General features: G+C 47.7%; 1 protein-coding gene across 3 annotated transcripts in view; it reads right to left on the bottom strand.

Moving 5' to 3' along the window:
• CEP128 (centrosomal protein 128) overlaps positions 1-12,269 on the bottom strand; it is a 532,978-nt gene that overhangs the window by 305,142 nt on the left and 215,567 nt on the right. The gene's annotated exons all lie outside the window — the stretch shown is intronic.

Here is a 12,269-nt window from a genome sequence, read left to right as displayed (position 1 = left end):
GGAACCGATAAGGATTGAAGATAAGTGATACACTTTTAAATCTTTATCTAATTATAAATAAGCTATAAATTATTAATAAGTTATAAATAAAGAGAAAAGAAAATTTAAAAATATAAATCGAGTACTTTCCATTTATGGGGAATGATGAAGAATCCTAACACCGCTGACTCGTTTTGAGGAAGTGGAATCAGAATTCCCATTGGATTGTACAGTCTGTTCTGAGCGAAGTTGCTGTTCAGGTCATTTAATGATTTGGGGGGGACATGCGTCAAGTAGACAGTTTGATTTGAAAATCTCTACACACATCTTTCCCTGGGGCAACTGTCCCATATAGCACTGCTTCCCAAATTTTTATCCCATAAGACCTCATTTCAACTGTTCAAAACTCATATTAACCTAGATGATTTCATTCATAACCCGCTTATCAAATTTCATCTAAGCTGATAACTTTAAACATAAAATGAAGTTAATTACCTACTGTAGGTATTCTCCAAGGATAGCAGGATACATATCTTCACATGTGGGTGATATCATCTGATGGAGCTCTGCAGCTTTAATCAAACCTTTTTAGAGCATGCTATTCCACTTCCGTGCACATCCCCACCTGCCGCTTTTGGATGGAACCTCACCAGTCAAGTCTCTAGCTGGTACAAGATTGAACATTTGTAAGGATATGTATCCTGCAGTCCTCAAAGAACACCAGCTACAGGTAAGTAATTTTGTTTTCTCCAAGGGTAAGCAAAATATGAATAACCCTGCATGTGACACATTGGAGGAGTTCATCACCCAGAGAGTGGTGGAAAACTGGAACGCTCTTCCGGAGGCTGTTATAGGGGAAAACACCCTCCAGGGATTTAAGACAAAGTTGGACAGGTTCCTGTTGAACTAAACGTATGCAGGTAGGGCTGGCCTCAGGGTACTGGTCTTTGACCTGGGGGCCACCGCTGGAGCGGACTTCTGGGCACGATGGATCATGGTCTGACCCAGCAGCAGCAAATTCTTATGTTCTTCTTATGTATATCCAGGTTGCAGTTACTGACACAGAGTGAGGTAATGGAAGGGAGTGACCAGAATCCAGTTTGCGTAACAGTTAGAACAGATTGACATCTTAACGGTTAGTTTTGCTTTATAGGTTCATAGTAGGTTTATGTGGGTGCGAATGAAGTTGATTTCCTAGTCCATATATAAAAGTAAAAGGACTGTGGTCACAGATCTCGCCGCTGTCCCCATCTTGAATGCAGTGCTGGGACTGGTGGAGTATGGAGCTCCCACTACTACCTTTCCGCCCATGAATTTATAGCTCTTCAGCTTTCTCCCGATGAGCATAGCACTCTTAGGAAGGTCAACAGTCGTTTTGCACTCTCAACATTGTGAATGAAGGGGAGTATAGCACTGATTTCGAGCTTCACACTAGAGAATGACACAGTGACAAAATTCATCAACGTTCCCGTCCCCGCGGATAACCGTGGGAAATAATCCCATGTCATTTTCTAGTGTCTATTTCAATCTCAATCCTTCTACACCAGCATTCTTCAGAGCAAAACTTGCGGATCAGTGGTTCATACTCTGATTCTTATGTGAGCCAAGGATAATGAAGCCATTGTGACATCACTGATGTGATTGGCTCTTAGGCACTGGTGGAATGAGGCATTATGACATCACAATATCTGCTCTGGATACCAGAGACTGTCATTCTGTAGTGTCTGTTTCAACCTCAGTCCTTCTACACCAGCATTCTTCAAAGCAAAGCTTGCGGGTCAGTGGTTGTGGCCATTCATACTCTGATTCTTCCCTCTTTCCTTAAAGAATGACATGAAGATGGTTTCCCGCGGGGACGGGAACGGTGATGAATTTTGTCACCGTGTCATTCTCTACTTCACACCAAAGAAACTATCTACCTAAGTGATTGATCACTTCCTCCCCCTACATGGAATTTCTCATGATAAATAGACTAGGACTTACCTCACTTAACAAAGGCAAGAACCTTAGAGAAGACTGATGTAACTAAAGATAATAAAAATTATGCTTCCTTGTAGAGCTTTGACAAATTCATCAAAATTGAACATTTGCTTCCAATATCGGATATTTCTGATTGGCCACTGCCCCAGATCCAGGAGATACTTTAACTGGAGCTACCTAACATAGAATTTCATTCCTCTACAAGCTGTAAGGATAACGGATAAAACAGGAATAGCACAAAAGGAAAATGGCCTGAGGATTAAGCATTCCTTCCACAATTTTGTGCCTAGAACTCTCCGTGGTTGTGCTCAGCCTCACTCCTTCTCCTGGATTTCCATGGGGTTTTCTCCCATCCAGTTCATAATCATCTCCACGGAAATCTTTGGAAATTTTAGCTGCCGGGCTAAATGCCAACTATGCTGTAATGCTGCCTCTGCCCACAAACACCAGCATCATTTGCACTGTTTCTAATCAAGGACATTTTTTGGACTTTTGCTCGTGCAGGCTTCTATGGGTTGGGTTTTTTTTTTTTTGCAAATAATGGAAGCATGTGGGCAGATTTTTCATCGAACCTGGGACAGAGCGTCTGCTCCCTGTGGATTACTTGTGAACTTGTTCTTTCCAGGTGTAAGCAATATTGAAACAATAATTCCATCTGTGCAGTTAACTTGGGACTCATTCCTTGAAGCATCTGATATTTTTCATGTACAAAAGTCTTTTTTCTCTGGCACTGCTTTTTCCTTTCTGTAGCTCACTCCAAAGGCTGAGTGTGTACAAAAGAAATGAGCAAGAATCTACTGCCGTCACCAGATGATAACAACTCTTACCTCAATGCAGTTCTAGTGGGACTGTCCTAATGGCCCAGAAGCAGCTCAGAGCCACTCCAGACTCAGCTGCTGAACTCTAATGCCCCTGGGAAGGGGCTTGCTTATTCTGCTACAGCGGTATCTACCAGCTGGTGCACGGAACAATTATACCAGTCACTAAACAGAGCTATGGTATGTGCCTCTTGGCTGACGACCACTGCTACAATAACATAACATTAAATCAGGCTTCTAAACCACATAACCAGGGAGTTCAATGAGGTTTACAAAAGATTAATTAATAAACAAAAGTAGAAGGAATCGGGGGAGAACTAGTGCTGCCTGATTCAGGGCAAAAAAATTTCGATTTGATTCGGCCCATTGAATCGATTTTTCTATTCGATTCGATTTTCCTGCCCACACTGGTCCTGTGGTGTAAACAAAATAAACAAACAAAAAAGACTTTTCCTCTCTCTGTTAAATCCTAGTTCACGTTTGCGGTCTAACTCCAGCTCTGGCAGGATACACATTTCAAATCTGACATATTGTAATCACAAAACAGAAAATGAAATTAGTTTTCTACCTTTTGTTGTCTGATTATTTTTCAAATCTTGTTGGTCCAAGGCTCTGGTTGTCTTCTGATAACTTGCTTGCCAGGGTCTCCTTCTTCCTTCTTTCTGCATGCTAACCATCCATCTGCCATCTCTGTCCTCCCCGTTTCCCTTCCCTCCCCTCCCCAGGAGGTCTGGTATCTATCCTTTTTTCGTCTCCCTCCACAGATCCATCTTTTCTTAACTACCCTTTCATCCAGCATCTCTCCCACCTTCCCCACCACCCCAGGGTCCACCATCTCTCCCTTTCTTTTCCCAACTACTCTCCTATCCAGTATCTCTATCCCCCCCTCCACACCATCCCTTGTGTCCAACTTCTCTCCCTTTCTGTTCCTTCCCTCTCTAAAAACCATGGCCCATCATCTCTCTCCCTCTCCTCTGTTTTTAAACCCATTGTTTCTTCCCCCCCTCCCAAAGTCATATGCACGTCTCTTTGAACCCCCTTCCCACCCTCCCTCCCTCCGTGTACTTCTACAACAGGGCCCCCCTCCCTTGAAGGTCTGACCCCCCTGAAGGCCTGAAACCCACCCCTGACGACCTGCTTGTTCCCCCTGAACTATTCCCCCCCCCCCCCCCGGAAGGCCTGCGTGTTCCCCTGACCTCCTGCACATCCATTTACCTCATTTTAGCAGCCTGCAGAGAGGATGGCTTGTGCTAGCGATCTCTGCAAGCTGCTATAGGCCTTCAGAGCTGTCTTCCTTCTGCCGCGGTCCCGCCCCTCCTCTGACATCAGAGGCAGGATCGCAGCAAAGGAAACAGCTCCAAAGGCCTATAGCAGCTTGCAGAGATCGCTAGCACAAGCCATCCTCTCTGCAGGCTGCTGAAATGAGGTAAATGGATGCACGCAGGGCAGGATTAATTCATCGAGAGCCCCTAGGCACACAAGTCCACTGGGCCCCCTGCCTCACCTGCCCGCATTTACCCATTTTCTTATTTACTTCTTTTCCCCTTCTTGCTTCTCTACTTCTCCTCTTCACTCTTCACTGTTCTCTTTCTTTCCCTTTCTCCCACCAGACATTTTTCTCTGCTCACTCCATCCCTCTCTCCAAATACTCTTTATCCTCTTTCCAATCCTATATTTCTCTTCCTGTCTCCTTTCTCATTCCCATCCTTCGTTCAGTACTTTTTCACTCCTTCATAGCCTATTCCTATTGGCTCTTCACTCCTTGCCTCCTTCCCCTCAGCTCTCCTCTCAGGCTGATTAAGGCTGCCTACACTTGATCTCTTTGGTGGTTTATTTTTTAATCGTGCAGTAGTTTGATGGCAGCAGAAGAAATGTTTAAATATACTGTACTTCATTTGGTGCTGCTGTGGATCCAGTCTCATGGCAAGAGCTGCAGGATCCACACAGAATCCTCCCTAACTCCCCAAGAAGCTTGCCTGCCTTCCCCCAAGCTGACCTGCCACCAATTCCGCCTCCCGCCACTCACCCCCTGCCTGCTGACGCTGCGACTCGCTAACTCCATTTAACACCCCCCCTGCTGCTGCCGCAACTCCAAAAGAGCCAGGCGTGTGCAGCAATTGCATCCACCAGTCCATAAGCCTTACTCCAACGTCAATTCTGATGGTGAGAAGACTTATGGGCTGGCGGCATGCAATCGCTGCATGCGCCTGGCTCTTTTGGAGCAGCGTCAGCGAGCGGAATTAAATGGAGCTGGCGGGCGGGCCGCAAGCAGATGGGCCATGATGCAGGCAAGCACCAACAGCAGCATTGTTGGCCGAGGCAGGGAAGATGTACACAGAACCACCACTGCCGCCTGCAGCCTCCTAACCCGGGCACGTGCCTACTGGGCCTATCCTTTAATCCAGCCCTGGATGCGGGGGAGGCTGGGGGGAAGCCGGACACCAGCACTTCCCAACTGACCCTCCCCCATCACCCTCTAAAGCAGGAGCGGCAGCGGCCAGCCAGCAAGAGGCAGCACTACCGCTCCTGCTTTAGGGGGGCGAGGAGGGAGGGTCAGTCACCAAATCGGGAGGCCGATTTTTTGTTGTTGTTGTAAATCGATTTGAATCGATTCACCCGAAGTGAATTGGTGAATCAATTTGAATCGTGAATCGGGCAGCACTAGGGAGAACTAGTTGATTATAAATTTTGAAAAAAATAAATAAGTTTTTAGTTGACTTCTGAAATGTAAGTAGGAATGTGACATAAGAAGAAAGTGACGGAAGATCTAATCATGAGAGGCTGCTTGAAAGGAGAGTGTACGATCATGGTATTTCTTATTTTTACAACCCTTATCGGGCGTAAATACAAAAAGGGAATGATAAGAGGATAGGGCGCAACAGAACAAGGGAACTCTTTACCTTCCTCCCGTTATCAACCTACTAATGCTGCTGTACTCCGGAAACTGAAGAACCATGGGGTGGACGCAGACGTGCATAGATGGATCAGAAACTGGTTAGAGGGTAGGAAACAGAGGGTAGGGGTGAAGGGCCACTACTCGGACTGGAGGAAGGTCACAAGTGGTGTTCCGCAGGGCTTGGTGCTCGGGACGCTGCTATTTAATATATTCATAAATGATCTAGAAATAGGGACGAAGTGTGAGATAATAAAATTTGCGAACGACACCAAACTATTTAGTGGAGCTCAGACAAAGGAGGACTGCGAAGAATTGCAAAGGGACTTGGACAAACTAGGGGAATGGGCGACGAGATGGCAGATGAAGTTCAACGTTGAGAAGTGTAAAGTATTGCTTGTAGGAAGCAGAAACCCGAGGTACAATTACACGATGGGAGGGATGTTATTGAATGAGAGTACCCAAGAAAGGGACTTGGGGGTAATGGTGGACATGACAATGAAGCCGATGGCACAATGCGCAGCGGCCGCTAAGAGAGCGAATAGAATGCTAGATATAATCAAGAAGGATATTACAACCAGGACGATGCCGCTGTATCAGGCGATGGTGCGTCCGCATATTGAATACTGCGTCCAATACTGGTCGTCGTACCTTAAGAGGGATACGGCATTACTCAAGAGAGTTCAGAGGAGAGCGACACGTCTGATAAAAGGGATGGAAAACCTTTCATACACTGAGAGATTGGAGAAGCTGGGTCTCTTTTCCCTGGAGAAGAGGAGACATAAGAACATAAGAACATAAGCAGTGCCTCCGCTGGGTCAGACCACAGGTCCATCTTGCCCAGCAGTCCGCTCCCGCGGCGGCCCGAACAGGTCACGGCCTGTCTGAGACACCAGAAGGGGCCCCCTTGCCACCTTGGTTTCCCATTGAGTTTTATCTTCCCATCGAAGTCCTAACCCTCCGGTCTTGCACATGCACGAACTGGTTGGATTTCTATACTTATTACTTGGTTTGCTTTCTATACCTGTGTTACATCCCAGCACCTCTCTCAGTATCCCACGATCCCCCTATCCCTCAGGAATCCGTCCAATCCCTGTTTGAATCCCTGTACCGTACTCTGCCTGATCACTTCCTCCGGTAGCGCATTCCAAGTGTCCACGACCCTTTGGGTGAAGAAAAACTTCCTTGCATTTGTTCTGAACCTATCTCCCTTCAGTTTTTCCGAATGCCCCCTCGTGCCTGTTGACCCCTTCAGCCTGAAGAATCTGTCCCTATCCACCCTCTCTATGCCCCTCATGATCTTGAAGGTCTCTATCATATCTCCCCTGAGCCTCCTTTTTTCCAGAGAGAAGAGCCCCAGCCTATCCAACCTCTCGGCGTATGGGCAGTGTTCCAGCCCTCTTACCAGTTTCGTTGCTCTCCTTTGGACTCTCTCAAGCACTGCCATGTCCTTCTTGAGGTACGGCGACCAATATTGAACGCAGTATTCCAGATGTGGACGCACCATAGCTCTATACAATGGCATGATGACTTCCCGCGTCCTGGTTGTTATGCCCCTCTTTATGATGCCCAGCATCCTGTTAGCTTTTTTCGAGGCTGCTGCGCACTGTGCAGATGGCTTCAGTGATGCATCTACCAGCACTCCCAAGTCTCTCTCAAGACTGCTGTCTCCCAATAATGCCCCCCCCAATTTGTATTTGAACAACGGGTTCTTTTTCCCTATATGCATGACCTTGCATTTTTCCACGTTAAAGCGCATTTGCCATTTGTTTGCCCAGTCTTCCAGCTTGTCCAGGTCCCTTTGCAGGTCCTCACACTCCTCCCTAGACCTAACTCTGCTGCACAGTTTGGTATCGTCTGCAAATTTTATAACCTCGCACTTTGCCTCTTTTTCCAGGTCATTGATAAATATGTTGAAGAGTAACGGCCCCAGCACCGATCCCTGTGGCACACCGCTTGTGACTCCCCGCCAGTCAGAGTATTGTCCCTTTACTCCGACCCTCTGCAGTCTACCCGATAACCAGTGCTCGATCCATCTGTGCACATCCCCTCTCACCCCGTGGTTCCACAGTTTCCTAAGCAGCCTTTCATGTGGCACCTTGTCGAAAGCCTTTTGAAAATCAAGGTAAATGATGTCTATAGGTTCCCCATTGTCCACCCGACTGCTTATTCCCTCAAAGAAGTACAGAAGGTTCGTTAAGCATGACCTTCCCTTACAGAATCCATGCTGGCTTGTTCTCAGTAGGCCATATCTCTCGATATGCTCGCAAATACCATCCTTGATCATAGCTTCCACCATCTTCCCTATAATTGAAGTCAGGCTCACCGGCCTGTAGTTTCCGGGGTCACCCCTCGATCCCTTCTTGAAGATAGGTGTGACATTCGCCAATTTCCAGTCCTCTGGTACCTCTCCAGTTTTCAAGGATAGGTTGCAAACATGCTGGATTGTGCCCGCTATTTCTTGTCTTAGTTCTTTCAGAACCCTTGGGTGGATCCCGTCCGGGCCCGGCGATTTACCGCATTTTAACCTGTCTATCTGCTTGAGGACATCCTCCTTACTTACCTCTATGTGTTCTAATTTTTCAGCCTGTTCCCCACTCATGAGCTCCTCTGAGTCCGGTATATTAGATGTGTCTTCTCTCATGAAAACCGACGAGAAGAACGTGTTCAACCTCTCAGTTACCTCTTTATCCTCCTTAATCACTCCCTTCCTATCCCCATCGTCCAACGGCCCCACCTCCTCTCTCGCTGGTCGCTTCCCCTTTACGTAACTGAAGAATGCCTTGAAGTTTTTCGCCTCCCTGGCCAGCCCCTCTTCGTATTCCCCTTTCGCTTTTCTAACCTCTCGGTGGCATTCCTTTTGGCATTTCCTGTGCGCCTGGTGATTTTCCTCCGTTGGGTCCTTTTTCCATCTCCAGAAGGACACTTTCTTGTCGTTTATTGCCCTCTTTACTTCTGTTGAGATCCAAACCGGGTCCTTTGACCGCTTGTTCTTGCCGCCTTTCCTGAAACTTGGGACGTACATTCTTTGTGCTTCCTGCAGGGTGTCCCTGAATAGGGTCCAGGCGCTTCCTACAGTCTCCATCTTAAGGACGTTTTTGAGCTTCCTCCCCACCATTTCCCTCATAGCAACATAGTTCCCTTTCTTGAAGTTGAGCGCAGTTGTTGCGGTCCTCCTTACTGTGGGTGTCCCCCTTTCTAATGTGAATCTGATCGCGTTGTGATCACTTTTGCCTAGTGTTCCTCCCACTTCTACCCCTCTTGCAGGCTCCCCTAATCCGTTTAAGATGAGGTCAAGAGTAGCACTCCCTCGCGTCGGTTCCTTGACTAGTTGCTCCATGAAGCAGTCCCTCACAGCTTCTACAAATCCTGTTTCCTTAGTGCAGTTGGAGTGACCCGTACTCCAGTCAATCCCCGGGTAGTTGAAGTCCCCCATCACTGTTACACTTCCAGTCCTGCATTCTTGTCTCAGTTCAGCTTCCAAGTCGTGTCCGTTTCCTCCGGCGTACCAGGTGGGCGATAGTACAGCCCCAGTTTTATGCCTGTACCCTTGTTTCCCGGCAATTTGACCCATAGCGATTCCAGCCCCTCTGCCTTCTTTGCCATATCCATCCCGACCGAGTAGATAGAGTCCTTTATATATAGTGCTATGCCTCCCCCCTTCTTGTGGGTCCTGTCCCTCCTGTAGAGCTTGTACCCTGGCAGCGCCACATCCCATTGATTCTCCTGTGTCCACCATGTTTCTGTAATTCCAATTATATCCAGGTCCTCCCCCTTGGCTACGACCTCTAGTTCACCCATCTTGGCCATGAGGCTTCTTGCATTGGCGTATAAGCACCGCAGGTCCCGTCGTTTTTCCTCCACCTCCGTATTTACCGTATTTACTTAGAGGGGATATGATAGAGACTTACAAGATCATGAAGGGCATAGAGAGAGTAGAGAGGGACAGATTCTTCAAACTTTCAAATAATAAAAGAACAAGAGGACATTCAGAAAAGTTGAAAGGGGACACATTCAAAACAAATGCCAGGAAGTAGAGAATGACACGGGGAAAAAAATCTGTCCCCGTCACCGCCCCGTCACCGGCCCACCATCCTCTGCACCGCCCCGTCACCGCCGTTCCCTTCACCGCCCCGTCACCGTCACCGCCATCCCTTTCACCGCCCCGTCACCGCCACTGCCATCCCATTCACCGCCCCGTCACCGTCCCCGCTGCATCCATATAAGCCTTAGTACTGTAATATTTAGCTTATTCCTTTCTTATAAATCAAAGTTCCTGCTGCTGAACTAGAGAAAGAGATGTTCAGCTGGCAGGGCTTTGTTTATAAATTTTTATCAACACAACTAATATACTATTTTATCCTAAAGCAAAAAATAAATAAATAAATATAATTTTTTTTTCTACCTTTGTTGTCTGGTTTCTGCTTTCCACATCTTCTCATTGAATTCCTTCCATCCACTGTGTGTCTTCTCTCTGCGTCTTCCATTTGCTGTTACTGTGCCTCTCCCTTAACCCCCCCCCCCAATTGGTCTAGCACCCATCTTCTTCCCTCCGCTCCCCCATAGTCTGGCATCTGTCTTCTTCCCACTCTGTCTTCCACATTTCCCTTCGGGGTCTGTTCCTCTCCACCCTCCTTCAATGTCTGTCCTATTCCTTTCCACCACCACCCTTACCTCCCTCCTTTACCATCTGTTCCTTTCTACTACCCTTCAGCTCCTCTCGCGTGGCCTATCTACCTTCCTTCCTCTTATTTTCATGGCACGTTACAATGTAATTTGTGCAAGCCACTGGAGCCTGCAAGCTCGGTCCCTGTCCCATCCCCACAAACCATCTCGCTTCTGTGCTCCTATTTTCTCCATTTCTAATATCTCCCCTATGTATCTGTCATTGCCCCCCCTGTGTCCATATACCATTTCCATGGCATGTCCCCTTTATGTCTCTGTCCCTATGCCCCATGCACATAATTTCCCCTCTTTCTGTTACCTTCCTGTGTCCAGATTTCTCCTATCTTCCTCTTCCATACCAGTGTGTCTCTTCTTTTCAACCCCATCTAGCTTTTTTCCCTCTTTCTTCCCCCCCCCCCCTGCTTCTAGCATCTGGCTCACCTGCCAGTCCTTCCCTTTCTTTCCTGCTGTGGGTTTTTCTTTCCGACTTCATCCCCTTGGCCCAGAATCCTTTTCCCTTTCACTCCCTCCTTCCAATTTGAGCCGGGAACACTAGCGATCGCACGGTCCCCGCAGCCACTACCTGCCTGCCCAATCGATCCTATTGTTTAGCCAGCTCTCTCCCTTCTCCTCACCTTAGTTTATAGGTTTTCTTTTTCGGCGACCTGCACACTTTCCCAAAGAGCCGCGCACGCGCGGCTGCTCAGTGTTCAATCTTCTGCTCTGCTGCAACTTCCTGTTTCCAGTTGCGTCAGAGCAGAAGATCGAAACTGAGCAGCAGTGGGTGCGCGGCTCTCTGATAGTGTGCGGGTCGCCGAAAAAGAAAATCTACAAACTAAGGTGAGGAGAAGGGAGAGAGCTGGCTAAACACTAGAATCGATTGGGCAGGCGGGTGTGAGCTGCGGGGACCGCGCGATCCTTCATGCCTCACTGCGGAGACAAGACCATTCACCGCCCTGCGGGCGGTGAATGGCCTTGTCCCCGTCGCTGCAGCGACTGCTAGTTTTCTTCCCCGTTTTCGGCGGGTGACCCGCGGCTAAAATGCGGTGGCCGCGGGTAAACCGCCACCGTGTCATTCTCTACCAGGAAGTTCTTCTTTACCCAACGGGTGGTGGACACCTGGAATGTGCTTCCAGAGAGCGTAATAGGGCAGAGTACAGTACTGGGGTTTAAGAAAGGATTGGACAATTTCCTGCTGGAAAAGGGGATACAGGGGTATAGATAGAGGATTACTGCACAGGTCCTGGACCTGTTGGGCCGCCGCGTGAGCGGACTGCTGGGCACGATGGACCTCAGGTCTGACCCAGGGGAGGCACTGCTTATGTTCTTATGTTCTGTGCAAATGTCCTGTGCTATTATCATTCGATAAAGCACATATTTGAAAACCAAAAACCAGGATTGGATCAGTATGTCATGGCTGGCAGACCTATTCCTTTGTTCCTGGCTCTAGCGGCTGGGAGGGCTCCAGCTGTGGCACTGTTAGTCCAAACTTAAGAGCCAGGTCTGCAGCAACTCTCAGGTTCTTTCCTTTCAGACATGCACTGTGGCCAACTCAGGCTGGGAAAGCTAAGGTCAACACTGTTCTGTCATCTGGCTTGAACTGAAGCCAAGCTAGAATGTATCTCGCCGTTAAGAGCCTGAGTCAACACAACGGCCATGAATACCCAATTTCCAAAACTATAAAAATACTGGGAATCACACTAGACACACATCTAACCATGGCTGACCACATGAACTTAGTGGTGAAGAAATGCTTTTGTACACTGTGGAAACTAATGACCATTAAAAAATACTTTGACGTTATATTCTTTAGATTACTGGTGCAGTCTCTGATCCTATCAATTCTGGACTACTGCAATATCGTTTATCTAGGTATCCCAAAGAAAACAGTACAAAAATGAAGAATAGTGCAAAACACTGCAGTTCGCTTGATC

This window comes from Geotrypetes seraphini, chromosome 7 (genome assembly GCF_902459505.1).
Source record: "Geotrypetes seraphini chromosome 7, aGeoSer1.1, whole genome shotgun sequence".
Classification (NCBI taxonomy): domain Eukaryota; kingdom Metazoa; phylum Chordata; class Amphibia; order Gymnophiona; family Dermophiidae; genus Geotrypetes; species Geotrypetes seraphini.
The sequence above is the reverse complement of the archived record's forward strand: the minus strand, read 5'-3'. Positions and strand labels throughout refer to the sequence as shown.